General features: G+C 48.2%; 1 protein-coding gene across 1 annotated transcript in view; it reads left to right on the top strand.

Annotated features, from left to right (window-relative positions):
• Nucleotides 1–15,065, top strand: part of LOC309365078 (uncharacterized protein C3orf49) — a 160,329-nt gene that overhangs the window by 128,239 nt on the left and 17,025 nt on the right. The gene's annotated exons all lie outside the window — the stretch shown is intronic.

Genomic DNA, 15,065 nt, shown 5'->3' with positions numbered 1-15,065 from the left:
GCCGGGGAAGCATCTTCTTCCGGCGCCGAAGGAGCACTTCCGGGTCCCGCCTTCGCGGCGCGGAGCCCGCCATGTGCGGGGCGAGAGGGGCGGCTGCCGTCTGGCCAGAGGAGTCCGTCACGCCTCTGCCGGTTTACTTTGAAACCCCAGCTTTCTTCCCCTCGAATGAGCGGGCAAGCTCATTTCTGTTTATTTCCATTTTATTTTATTTATCTTGTTTGAAATCCCAACTCCCCCCCTTCCAATGAGCGGGCAACCTCATTTCTATTTCTATTTATTTTATTTATCTTATTTGAAATCCCAGCTGCGCCCCCCCCCCAATGAGCGGGCAAGCTCATTTCAATTTATTTTACTTATTTGAAATCCCAACTTTCCCCCGCTCACAATGAGCAGGCAAGCTCATTTCTGTTAATTTCCATTTTACTTTTTTTAATCTTATTTGACACCCTAACTTTCCCCCCTCTCAATGAGTCGCTTATTTTTTTATTTATTTTGAAATCTGACCTATTTTCCGCCTTCCCCATCTCCATGAGAGGGCAGGCTGCTGCTGCTGCTTATTATTATTATTAGTAAAATCGCACATTTTCTCCCTCCTAAGGTGCGGACAGGCTATCTATCTAGTTACCGTATTTTTCGCTCTATAACACACACCCAACCATAACACGGACGTAGTTTTTAGAGAAAATCTGTAGGCATTCCCTCCATAACATGCACAGACATTTCCCCTTACATTTTAGGAGGAAAAAAGTGAGTGTTATGGTGCAAAAAATATGGTATTTATATTAAATTTCTGTATCGCCCTTTATTTAAGGATCTCAGGGCGTTTTTTTACAATATAAAAACACAAAAATACATAACACAGCAAGAAAGATACTGTTTAAAAAGCCAGATTGATTATTTTAATTTTAAATCCCACTTCCATCCCAGGTTCAGCATGTGAATTCACTCCCAACAACTTCAAGTTTGCTGGTCATTTCTGTTTCACTGCATTGTAATCTTATATGAAGTCACCAGATGGTGCTGTTTCAGAGCTCATAGGTGCGGCTGAATTCAGGATTTAGGGACTTGCTCCAGAGAAACCGTAAATCACTGACAAATGTGATTAAAAAGGTCGCAGGGAGACCATGCCCATGTTTAATCTATTTTCTTACGGAACTGAAGGACTCTGTTGCTTACCTTGTTTGTTTTCAAGCTTGCTTTGCTACAGGCTTATTATTTGCAGTCACAGCTTGCTACCTAATTTCTGCCAGCAAGAATCTCACATTAAATAATAGGTGTCAGATTCATTCATGCTCATATATAATTAAAACCATATGAGACAAATACATTGTCTGGAATTGCTTTTAAATTACCATTGTTATAAATGAGCTTTATACAGAGTCAGACCCACTGGTCTGTCTAGCTCACTACTGGCAGTGACTAGCAATGATTTTTCTGGGGTTGCAGAGGGGAAATCTCTCACAGTCCTACCTGGAAATGTCAGGGATTGAACTTGGGACCTTCTGGATGGAAAGTAGAGGGTTCTACCACAGAACTACAGCCCTTTCCCTTAACTGTCCTGCTCATAAACACATGGGCCACATTAAAGCACTATGATACTACTCCAGCCATGGCTTCCCCCAAGGAATTCTGGGAGCCGTAGTTTGTTAAGGGTGCTGGGAATATTAAGAGACCCCTGTTGCCATCACAGCATATAATTCTCATAATGCTTTAACACTCAATCTCGCGTCACAGGAAACGGAGAACATCCCCATTTGAAGACCTGTGTAACTACAGCCCTTTCCCTTAACTGTCCTGCTCATAAACACATGGGCCACATTAAAGCACTATGATACTACTCCAGCCATGGCTTCCCCCAAGGAATTCTGGGAGCCGTAGTTTGTTAAGGGTGCTGGGAATATTAAGAGACCCCTGTTGCCATCACAGCATATAATTCTCATAATGCTTTAACACTCAATCTCGCGTCACAGGAAACGGAGAACATCCCCATTTGAAGACCTGTGTGAGTGCATGTTACTGGGTAAATCTGCCAAGATGCGCTATTACCACGGTCTCAAGATCAAAATTCACAAGACTCCTAGAATGTGTGCACATGAAACAAGTTCAAGAAACGAGCCAGCAGCTTAGTCAGTAGGAAAGGGTCTCTGGTGGCTTTACCAAGTTTGTTTGGGGGTGGGACAGTCTCCTTCTCCCCCTTGTGCACTCTGGTGGTGGAAGGAGAATGACTGAATAAGCCTGGAACTGACTTAAGAATTAAATGGGCCAATGGTCTGATTCACTACAAGGCAGCTTCGTACAGCTATGCACTTTTCTTGGTTCTTCTTGGACTGACGGCGAAGGTGGGAAAGTGGTCTAGGCAATTCACATGTTCAAAATCCAATTTGGCAGGCAGTGGAACAGTGTCAGCAGGTCCACATCATTCCCTGCCTTGTTACCATGTATTCATCTCCTCTAAGGTTCACTCTGCATTCTGTTCTGTCACTTCATTAGTGCACAGCTCACAGTAATTTTCCGACCGCATTTCATTTCACTCCCTCTCCCTAATTGGTACCGGAAAATGTTTGCAGGAGTTGCTTATTAAATGTATCTTCATTACTGAGCTTGCTCTCAATAATCTACTTTCCTGTTTGGCAGTGAACGCTGGCTATCTGAAGACTGCTCAGAGAACAACCGCAGCTATCAAAGCAATAAGGTTAATACGCTGCTCCAAGCTGGCCTGCAGTTGATGGAGAGCCTAAAGATATGCATCAGTACGGAACATTACAGGACAACATTTCGTCACTTTTGTATTGGAGATGCAATCCAGCTGCACAGTTGTGGGGAGGTAGAGAGAAGGAGAGAAACCACACACAAGGAATGAGGCATGAACTGTACCAACTCAGACTCAATAGCTCACACTTTTATCCATCTGAGAGCGACAACCAAAGGTGCGTCAGGCTGTTGCTGTTATGGGGTTGGACTAACCGGCAAATGCAGGTTGCACAGGTACAGCTGATAAAGAGTTCTTGCACGACAAACTTTCCCAAAAGATCAGGCTTCTTGAGATAAAGGGATGGGGAAATGCTCTAGATAAGTGTGGGATAGCACTTGCTTTGACCCAACGCCATCTAACCTCATGAAGAAAGCCAGAATGAATCCTCATTAAATAGGCAACGTCTAATCTCTCCCTGCAAACAAATCCGGATGAATGCTCAATAAATAGATCGTCTGGAAGCGCTCCAAGGCACACATGGAAGTCCTTCATGTATCCAGCGAAATTCACCAGAATTTGATCCCACCAGGTTTTATTTTACAGCTGTACCTTGGTTCTCAAACAGTATCCATTCCAGAAGTCCATTTGACCAAGACGTGGCTTCCGATTGGCTGCAGGAGCTTCCTGCACTCAATCAGAAGCCATGACATTTGGGTTCCAAAGAATGTTCGCCAACTGGAACACTCACTTCCTGGTTTGTGGTGTTCGGGAGCCAAAACGTTCGAGTCACAAGGCGTTTGAGGACCAAAGTACAACTGTATTTCATTTCTCGTGCTCTAATAGATGGCTAATAAAAACAGTACTTTAAGAAATGATGAGAACAGTCACAAGAGCAAACCAAAAGCCTTGAAGAAAGGGTTGATGAAAACAATCACAGTAACTCTCTTACCCTGTCACATATGAAAATATATAAGAAGAATAGACTTGATGTCATAACAAAAAGTTGTCATGCCTCCTTTTCACTGGAAGTCTTTCTCCTGTCGTACAAGCGTTCTATTGCCTGATATAAATGATGTGTCATTAAAAATAAATTTCATATTTTAATTTCATATTGTTATATTTTTGAAAAGGTTTATTTTAGGTTATCGTGTGACTTACGTATGCGACCATCTTGTTTGCCTCTGGTTCTGCAGAACAAAGTAGCTGAGTGAGAATATAGGGGGCTTGGGATTAGTTTTTACAAAAACCAAGTAATGTGTAAATGTTGCTTGAAAACAAACAAATAAACAGCAGCACAAAATCTAATCCAACATGGATTCCAACTGGGATAAATATTTTAGGAGGTTTGCCTGGACTGCTACACTACAACATAATTGTCTTACTGATGAATCCAGCAGCACTAGCATTGCTGTATATTTTGCAAAATTGTTTCCCTTGTATGTCTCTTTTAAGATATTGTAACCATATTTTGCATGGAGGTTCCTGCGATCAAAGATCAGGTTTTCCTCTGTGTTTGGGATACAATTAGATTCTATTCAGAAGTGCATTGACTGTAACCACTAATTTGAAAACCACCCTGGGGTTTTTTCTGGTTTCTTCGAATTCCTAAAGTCCTGGAAATGAAGCTGCTGCCAAAACTGTCAAGCAGATTTATACTGTATTATCTCTAAATACTCGCAAGATGGCAGTGTTTCAGAGCAATCACCCAGCACAATTACACTTATGTTCTGCTGCCTCTTTTTCCTCTTAGCATCCCAAGGTGAAATGGTGCCATCACTACTAATGTGTTGTTAACTGTAACACCCTGTTTCTCCCAAAATATTGCTAAGCAACATGAGTTGAATTGTGCAAGCAATTGAAGGCATAATTGAGAAAGGTCTTGCATTTGAATTCCTAGAGCAGTGCTCCTAAGGCCTGCCATCTCCCCGCCCAGCCATGAATTCTCTGAGGTTTATTTTTCCTCAAAAATAGAGGCCTCTGCTACCAGTGCTACAGTTTTTACACATCCTATCCTTATGCCAGAGACATTTGCATGTCCACCTGATTTTTAAAAAATGAGTTTCTTCATAGGTCTCTCCTTTGTTGCATGTGCAACAATGAAGAATAAATAAGACACCTATGCAAAATTCAAACAATCACATTCTTGATTTCTCCTTTCCATCAACATTTTCCTTTTTGCTGGCGATCCCACGACAGTTTACAAGAGGAGCCATAACTCAGTAGTAGAGCATCTAGGTCCCCAGCATTCATGTTTGTTTTGGCACCATTTGGCTCAAACAATTGAATACTGACATTCCTGGATCTACAGAAGCCATCCTGGTTTGATTTGAGAGTACTGTTGTTGGAGGATATCCCTACTTTCATCAGAGGGTATGTGGTTTTATGACCCCTGAGCTAAGGAGAAAAGTAACTATACGACCTTTAGAAGACATCTGAAGATTGTTTAACATTTTACTATGTTTTTATATATGTTGGAAGCCATCTAGAGTGGCTGGGGCAACCCAGTCAGATGGGCAGGGTATAAATAATAAAAGTTGTTGTTGTTATTATTATTATTACAGTGGTATCTCGGGTTAAGTACTTAATTCATTCCGGAGGTCCATTCTTAACCTGAAACTGTTCCTAACCTGAAGCACCACTTTAGCTAATGGGGCCTCCCGCTGCCGCTGCACCGCAGGAGCACGATTTCTGTTCTCATCCTGAAGCAAAGTTCTTAACCCGAGGTACTATTTCTGGGTTAGTGGAGTCTGTAACCTGAAGCTTATGTAACCTGAAGTGTACGTAACCCGGGGTACCACTGTATTATGGAATAAGATGTCCCTATATTCATTGGTGAAATGTTGGAAGGCATGAATATGAGTATAGCATCTAGATCAAGGGAAGTAATAGTGCCACTGTATTCTGCTCTGGTCAGACCTCACCTGGAGTACTGTGTCCAGTTCTGGGCACCACAGTTCAAGAAGGACACTGACAAACTGGAATGTGTCCAGAGGAGGGCAACCAAAATGGTCAAAGGCCTGGAAACGATGCCCTATGAGGAACGGCTAAGGGAGCTGGGCATGTTTAGCCTGGAGAAGAGGAGATTAAGGGGTGATATGATAGCCATGTTCAAATATATAAAAGGATGTCACATAGAGGAGGGAGAAAGGTTGTTTTCTGCTGCTCCAGAGAAGCGGACACGAAGCAATGGATCCAAACTACAGGAAAGAAGATTCCACCTAAACATTAGGAAGAACTTCCTGACAGTGAGCTGTTTGACAGTGGAATTTGCTGCCAAGGAGTGTGGTGGAGTCTCCTTCTTTGGAGGTCTTTAAGCAGAGGCTTGACAACCATATGTCAGGAGTGCTCTGATGGTGTTTCCTGCTTGGCAAGGGGTTGGACTCGATGGCCCTTGTGGTCTCTTCCAACTCTATGATTCTATGATTCTATTCTATGATTCTATGAATTAATGGTGGCAATCATTAGAATGGCTCTCACTCACTCCGGTCTATAGGGTGACCAGAAACTGTGAGGCTCTTTTGCCCGACCTAAATGTGAAGCACGGTCGAAAAAAGGCAATTTGGGCTATTTGATTTTGACCGGGTAGAGATAAGCGATCCTGTGTTTATTACTAAATGTGCAACACAGTCTTCAAAGGTCTCTTATCCCGCAGGAAACTGGTGCTGCTGCAAAGCTGCTCTGCAGCTTCCTACCGCTCACAGAATGGGGGAATTCAAATCAACTGGCATTTGAAGCCCATTTCCCCCCATTACTCTTTTATTCTTTCGGTGCTTTTAAAAGCCTTAACTAGAGGAATACTGATACATCCTTGATTTATACGTTGCATCTCATAAACATATATCTCCGCATCTTTTTGCAAACCCAGAGGGTGTATTACATGCTGTGTTTTTCTGAGAAAGGTTTCTAGAAGATTATGGACTGTTTAAATAACTAATTATTGTTGACATTTTACAATCCGTGGAAGTCTTCACGTCCAAAAATAATACTCTTTAATTGTCATAAACTTCGCTATGCTGAGCAAAATGCTCCGTTGGCGTTGTGACTCTATTGACTTTGGTGAAGTTAAGCCAGAGGAAAGTTTAACAACATTCTCTTAAGTACATGAGCGTATTAAATCTAATAATGTTCAGGAGGGGGAAAGTCTTTCCTTTATGACAGTTTAATTTAACGGGGCGGTGGGGGATACCATAAGGAACCTTTCAAGTAATGTGAATAGAATTCATTTTTCTGAGACACCCCCTTAACATTAATTAAATTAAGCCAAAGTTTGTGTGAGTGCACCCACATGTGTTTCATCTTTGCTCCTTGGGTTTGCCTTTTAACTGTGTGTACTATGTAGCTCACTTGGTTAGAGATGGTGCTGATAAAATCAAGGTTGCTGGTTCGATCCCCGCATTGCAGGCGTTGGAGGAGATGCTCCTCAGTGTCCCTTCCAATTCTACAATTCAATATTGATTTTTAGGGAATTCCAGACCTCTGTCACTCAACTTTCCTGCTACATTGCTTCAGATAGTTGGCAGAGGCATGCCAGCCTGCACAGGTGCTCAGTCTCAGCAAAATATTCTTGACCATATCTGTCAGGGTTTCTGGGAGAGAGGAGGAGATGACAGAGGAGACGGAGAGCGAGTGGGAGGAGGGGCAGAAGGATGAGGAAGAAGATGACGGAATTCTGAGGGAATCCACGAGTCTGAGCAGCGAGTCAGAGGATTCTCAAAAGGGGGTTACCTTAATCAAGCAAAGGGGAGGAGAAGGGAGAAGCGGAGAGGAGCCCAGTGGAAGACAGAGGAAGCAAGAGACGTCTCAGCCGGAACGGAGTAAAGGGGGTGGAGTCGTCAGCCTCTCGGAGGGAGCAGGATTAGGAGAGAACAGAGAGAGGGGGTTGGAGCAGGGTGTTCAGCCGGAAAGGGTGGAGAGCAGAGCAGGGGGTGGTGTAGCGGTCGAAAGAAAGGTCAGCAGCAACGTACGCGCGCCAAGTTCAAACGTAGAGGCGCGCGGAAGTGGAGAGAGCTCAGGGGAGGAGCCCGGCCCTAAAGCCAGAAAGAGGGGGGAAGAGGCGGCAGAGGATTCAGCCTCAGGCGAGTCACGGAGAGAGGGAACCCAGGGGGGCAGGAAGACCCTGCGGAAAAGAAAGGAGAGGAAGAGGTGGTCTAGAGCCAGGCTATTAAGTTGGTGCGGAAGAGGGGAGGAGTCAGAGGGGACTTCAGCGGTCTAACGTGGCAGACGTACGGCCACAATGCTGAACTGTATGAGAAGCAGAAATCTTCAATAAACTTTTCCTGTAAATAAGCTGCAACGGAGTGAGGTCTCTTGTGAGCTGGGACCAGACCTGGGTGGCCGTGACAGTAAGTCCCCTCTCTCAAAGCAAAAATTTTTTTTTGCGAAGCTCACGAACGGGAGCAGCCATGAGCGCTGAGGAGCAGCTGGTTGCATTGCGGAATCAGGTTACCGCTCTCACATCGGCAGTCATTGCTTCGCAGAAGAAGAATGACGACTTGGAGGAGACGTGCCAGGATTTGCAGGCAAGGTGGGAGCGCGCGGACAAGGCGGGGGCCCCAGGATCCAGAGCGGAGGGCATTGCGCTTGGACGGAGGGGGGGTGCCCTAGTTCCGCATTTTAATGGCAACTTGCAAGACTATCCCAATTTCAGAGCGGACGTTGTATATGCACTGCACTTACTCCGTCACGATTTTAAAGATGAGGAGGAGAGAGTGGGGTTCATTGTTTCGCACCTGCATGGGGAGGCCAGGGCTTGGCTACGCAATTTGTGGCGCGAAGATGGACCGGCCCGTCGCGATTCAACTGCGTTCATCAAAGCGATGGATTCTTGTTTTCAATCCTCTGTGGATGTGGACATTGCGCGCCGTCAAATGCACGGGCTGAGGCAGGGGAAAGCGACTGTGCGCCAATACCACTCTAAATTTTTTGCATTGCTCACCGCCTTAGATTGGCCAAAGGACAGTAAACCGGTCAGAGATCTTTTTTGGGAGGGATTGAGCCCCCCCATCAAGGATGAGATCGCTAGGGGGGACAGACCCCAGACCCTAGAAGACGTGGTGCAACGGGCTTTAGCTCTTGGAATTCGACATGAGGGGCGTCCGTGGCATGAGGAGGACGGGCCCCAAGCGCGTGCGCAAGCAAGGACTCTCCCTTTTGTGCACAGGGACTTCAGCCGTGCGCACCCCTCGCCAATGGGGAAGGACAGAGAGGAGCCAATGGAGATTGGTGGTGCTAGGGCTCAGAAGCCATCCCAGAGCCCTGTCCCTGGTGCAGCCAAAGCGAAGCCTCCTAGAGGAACCAGGAAGTGTTACATCTGTGACAGTGCGCACCATATGGCGAAAGAGTGCCCCCAGAGGCTCCAGAAGCACACTGCAGCGCTGGCAACTGTAACAGCAGAGGTGCAACCAGGGGAGCAGCTTCAGGGAAACGACAGTGCCTGGCTGGAAGCAGAGCTACTGGGGCTCAGCCAGGCGGATCTGTAGACAAGCCCCCAGCATCACTGCAGAGCGTGGACCCTTTGCCTCCCAAACCGGCAGTTCTGCTCACAGCAACACTCCAGTTGCCTGATGGGAGACTCCTCGAGGTTCCAATAACGATCGATTCGGGAAGCAACGCCGACTTCATGGGACTGCAGTTCGTTAAGCAGCACAACATGGCGCTCCTGCCTGCAACGACGCCTCTGAACGTGGTCACGGTGGACGGCAGGAAGTTGCTGGGGGGGCAAGTGGTGCAGCAAACCCCTCCCATGATGATGCAGATTGGCAACCATCGAGAGCTTATTAGTTTCAATGTCACCCACTTATCGGACACACCCATCGTGTTAGGCATGAGTTGGCTGGAGAGGCACAGTCCCGCGGTTGCGTGGTACCAGAGGCAGATCAACTTTTGTTCATCGTATTGTGCTCAGCATTGCTTTCAGACCGATCAGGGAGGAGAAGCTGAGCAGCCATTGCATCTGGGTATGGTGCAAACAGTGCCTCACAAGTACCAGGAATTCTTGGAGGTTTTCTGTGAGAAGGAAGCTGACAAGTTGCCGCCTCATAGACCTTACGACTGCGCGATTGATTTAGTGCCAGGGGCGCAATTGCCTGCTGCCAAGCTGTACTCCATGTCGGAGGACGAAATGCAAGAGCTTCGGGAGTTCATAGACCATAACCTCAAGCGCGGTTTCATCCAGGAATCTAAAGCAGCGGGAGGCAGCCCTGTTTTCTTTGTGAAGAAGAAGGACACGCCCCAAAAAAGGCTTATAGTGGATTACAGGTTCATCAACAGCTTGACTAAGCCCAAAGCTTTCCCCATGCCCAAGATTGACGACCTTTTAGCGACCGTCAGGAGGGGCAAGATTTTCACCAAGCTGGACCTACGTGGAGCTTACAATCTCATCCGCATCCGGAAAGGAGATGAGTGGAAGACCGCCATGTTCACCCCTCTGGGCACATACGAATACAGAGTCATGCCTTTCGGCCTCCAAAATGGCAGCCACGTTTTTCAAGCATTTATGCACCACGTGCTAGCAGGTCTCCTCTACAAAAAGTGTGTCTGCTTTCTCGACGATATCCTGATTTTCTCGGAATCGCCGGAGGATCACGATAAGGACGTGAGGGAGGTCCTGCAGAGGCTGAAGGAACACAGGCTGTACGCCAAGTTGGAAAAGTGCCAGTTTGATGTCAGAGAGGTTGATTTCCTTGGCTACAAGTTGTCCGACGAGGGACTGGCCATGGACAGGGCTAAGGTTCAAGCGCTGTTGGACTGGAAAAGCCCTCGAAATCGGAAAGAGGTCCAGAGGTTCATCGGCTTTGCCAATTTTTACCGCAAGTTTATTAAAGGTTTTGCGAACGCGACGGCGGCGATCACTGACACCCTCAGTTCCAAGAAGAAGAAGTTCGTCTGGACCGAACAAGCGGAGCGGTCCTTCCGGACGCTTAAAGGTCTTTTCGCCTCCGAAGAGCAGCTGCTCCACGTGAATCCCGGCAGACCCATGCGGGTAGAGACCGATGCGTCAGATAGAGCGGTTGGGGCCGTTCTTTTGCAAGAGGATTCACAAGGCAACTGGCGACCGGGTGCGTTCTACTCCCGGAAGCTCAGCAAGACGGAGCGCAATTATACCATATGGGACAGGGAGTTGTTGGCCATTCATGCAGCTTTCAAAGCGTGGCGACACTTCTTAATAGGAGCCAAGCACACGGTGCAGGTCCGCACGGATCACAAGAACTTAGAGTATTGGCGGACGGCTAAGTTGCAGACCCAGCGACACATGCGCTGGGCGGAGTTCTTTGCGGACTTCGACTTCAAAATAGAATACATCCCAGGAGACTCCAATGTTATTGCAGACGCGCTGTCCCGAAAGCCGCAATACTTGGAGGAAGCAGCTCCAATCGCAGCAAAGCACATTTTCGCACCGCAGGCGTGGACGTGCGCTACCATCGCAGTCGACCTGGACGCGGTGCGACGCGCGTTGCAAAGGGATCAGTTTGCACAGTCTAAGATGGAGGAGCTACGCGGAGGGTCGCGACACAACGATGAGTTTCAATTACAAGATGGACTTTTGACTCGTAAGGGTGCCCTTTACGTGCCCACCGACGATCTTCGAGCCAAGGTTCTGCAACAGTTGCATGACGCCCCTAGTGCAGGCCATTTCGGCAAAGAAAAGACGATGGAGTTGGTGGCTAGAGACTTTTGGTGGCCCCAGATGAGAGGAGAGGTGGCGGACTACGTCGCCAGGTGTGATATCTGCCAGAGGTCCAAACCAGTGCACCAGAAGCAGGCGGGATTGCTAGAACCGCTGGAGACACCGCAGCAACCATGGGAGAGGGTAGCGTTGGACTTTGTTACAGACCTGCCCAGCTCCAGAGGTAAGACGGCGGTGTTAGTGGTGGTGGACTTGTTCACCAAGATGGCGCACTTCATCCCTTGTGCCAAGGTGGCGACGGCAGAACAGACCGCAAAGCTCTTCATCGATCACGTCTTCAGAGTGCATGGACTTCCGCAGTCCGTCTTGTCCGACAGGGGGCGCCAGTTTGTTTCCACTTTCTGGCGAAAGCTTCTGGGCATCTTGCACGTCAAATTCAACCTGACATCGGCGAGGCATCCACAAACCAACGGTCAAGCGGAGAGGGTCAACGCGATCATGCAGCAGTACCTGCGGTGCTACGCCAACCAGCGACCTGCGGCGTGGGTGGACTATCTGCCGATGGCTGAATTCGCCTACAACAACACGAAACACGCTTCCACCGGGGTGACGCCTTTCTTCGCGAACAATGGCCGTCATCCCAGAACCTTCCCGAGATTTGCGGCACCAGGAGGGGGGGGGCCTCAAGATGCCGACCAGTTTGCAGCGGAGTTGCAAGAGGTGCACGAGGAGCTGCGGAGACATTTGGAGCTGGCAAAACAGGCGTATAAGGTGCAGGCCGATAAGCACAGGAGGGCGGGAGAGGACATCCAGGTTGGGGACTGGGTGTGGTTAGCAGCCCACGCGATGCCGGCCAGGTCATTGGCCAAGAAGAAGTTAGGACACAGGCAGCTAGGGCCATATCAAGTTGAGGCTAAGATCAATCCGGTGGCTTTTCGTCTAGCCCTTCCGGAAGGTTCCAGGGTGCACCCGGTCTTTCATAGGTCGGTGCTCACTCCCTACAAAACCCCACACAGGTTTCAAGAGTCAGGAGCACCCCCAGAGCCACGTAGGAGGGCGCCTGAGAGGGGGGAATCGCCAAGACCAGAACCTCTTAACGAGGTCACAGAGATACTGGACTCGAGATGGGGGGAGGAGGGAGTTGAATATTTTCTCGCCAGGGAGGGCACACCAGCCGCTGCTAATAGTTGGGTGCCAGGCTACGAGTTAGACGAACCCCTTTTGAAAGAAGAGTTCCATGCACTTTTCCCACATAGACCCATGCCAGCTGAGTACTTTGATGACTGGCTTTTCACACCCACATTGTCAGATAGCACGTTCAGGGGTTTCTCTTCCCCCGAGGAAAGAACACCAGAATCAAGCCCGCCCAGGGGATCGTGCTCGGGGGTGGACACGGAAACCCCTTATTGGTGGGAGGAGCAGCCAGAGGAGGAATGGCGTAAGAGGTGGCTGATAGGTCCTGGGCGGGCAGCACCGGAGGAAGTAGCGATGGAAGCAGAGACTGAGAAGCATTTGGGGGAAGAACCCGACTTCGAATACACTTACACAGAACTGCCAGCAGAGAACATTGACGTAGACGACCTGTATCCTGAGCCTACCCCCGAAGAGCCGCAGTTTCCACAACCGGTCCCCGGCGAGCGGGAGGGGGGAAGGGGGGGCTTCGAGGGGGGGATGGATGTCAGGGTTTCTGGGAGAGAGGAGGAGATGACAGAGGAGACGGAGAGCGAGTGGGAGGAGGGGCAGAAGGATGAGGAAGAAGATGACGGAATTCTGAGGGAATCCACGAGTCTGAGCAGCGAGTCAGAGGATTCTCAAAAGGGGGTTACCTTAATCAAGCAAAGGGGAGGAGAAGGGAGAAGCGGAGAGGAGCCCAGTGGAAGACAGAGGAAGCAAGAGACGTCTCAGCCGGAACGGAGTAAAGGGGGTGGAGTCGTCAGCCTCTCGGAGGGAGCAGGATTAGGAGAGAACAGAGAGAGGGGGTTGGAGCAGGGTGTTCAGCCGGAAAGGGTGGAGAGCAGAGCAGGGGGTGGTGTAGCGGTCGAAAGAAAGGTCAGCAGCAACGTACGCGCGCCAAGTTCAAACGTAGAGGCGCGCGGAAGTGGAGAGAGCTCAGGGGAGGAGCCCGGCCCTAAAGCCAGAAAGAGGGGGGAAGAGGCGGCAGAGGATTCAGCCTCAGGCGAGTCACGGAGAGAGGGAACCCAGGGGGGCAGGAAGACCCTGCGGAAAAGAAAGGAGAGGAAGAGGTGGTCTAGAGCCAGGCTATTAAGTTGGTGCGGAAGAGGGGAGGAGTCAGAGGGGACTTCAGCGGTCTAACGTGGCAGACGTACGGCCACAATGCTGAACTGTATGAGAAGCAGAAATCTTCAATAAACTTTTCCTGTAAATAAGCTGCAACGGAGTGAGGTCTCTTGTGAGCTGGGACCAGACCTGGGTGGCCGTGACAATATCCATGACCGTTTGTCGGCATCAGCAAGACAGTACGGCCACAATTTCACACAGGAGAAACAGAGAGATGTTCTGACTACAGCAGAATGGACAAGACACTTCATCTATTTGAATCCAGCTTTTCTGTTCAGGTGAGTGATCAGCTGCAATGAAATCTTAAAAACACCTCTGTTTTAAGCATACTTCCCCACTGCCAGGCTTTTCAAGGGGAAAATAATACAAATAAATAATAGTCACAAATACAATACAGTGGTACCTCGGGTTAAGTACTTAATTCATTCCGGAGGTCTGTTCTTAACCTGAAATTGTTCTTAACCTGAAGCACCACTTTAGCTAATGGGGCCTCCTGCTGCTGCTGCGCCACCGGAGCACGATTTCTGTTCTTATCCTGAAGCAAAGTTCTTAACCTGAAGCACGATTTCTGGGTTAGCGGAGTCTGTAACCTGAAGCGTATGTAACCCGAGGTACCACTGTAGTTCATTGTAGCCAGCTTTGTACATAGAGCTAAGCCATGATTTTGTTTAACAAACCACAAGCTGTTCCACAGAAGATAAAAACAACAACAACAACCCGTGGTTTGTTTCTCCAATGTTTGATTTGTATTCTAGCTCCTCTTGCCTCATGCCTTTGTAACATGCTGAGTGTCTGGGGTTCGAAGGCAGGCAAAGGGTTTTGGAAAGGAGTTTTAGTTAGATCCAATAAGCACAAACTTGCATAATCGTTGGGGAATGGTTGAGCCTGAAGGACACTAGGATGTCCCACCACACCTCTCACCTGTTTTCGGTCTTATACTGGGAGAGCTTCATCAGGAAAACACCGAGTTGTGCCAGCACTTCTCTCAGCGCGTCTGTGTTTCAGCCCCTCAGCTGTCATAACCTGAACCTAGGACTGAGCTCTAGCAGAAGAGCTGTAATGAGGTACAAGGATCCTACAGTTTGAGAGGAGTCAGAAGCACGTGCTTTAAGTGTATGGTGTGGATGTGACCTGAGAGCGGCAGAGGTACTGTCAAGTGCCATCCTATTTGTCTGGAGTGCACGTCTTCGGTCTTGCAACCTTATTGCTTCTTCGCTTTGTTTTCACACTTCCAGCTGAATGCTTGAATAGCTGTGTCTTTGTTTTTAGAGTGATTTTTGTGACTCTTGGCTGTGGGTTTTTTTTCTTTTTTCAAGCTATCTTTTTCTTTCTGCTGAAACACTTTGGCTGATGGCTGATTATAGCCACATCAGTGGCATCCACAGGTTAGTTAATTTCCCATTGCTTTAGTGTATAATTAACGAGAACAGCTTTGCTGCGCTCACTTAT

Source organism: Podarcis melisellensis, assembly GCF_964234715.1.
Source record: "Podarcis melisellensis genome assembly, chromosome: 2".
Taxonomy (NCBI): Eukaryota; Metazoa; Chordata; class Lepidosauria; order Squamata; family Lacertidae; genus Podarcis; species Podarcis melisellensis.
The sequence above is the reverse complement of the archived record's forward strand: the minus strand, read 5'-3'. Positions and strand labels throughout refer to the sequence as shown.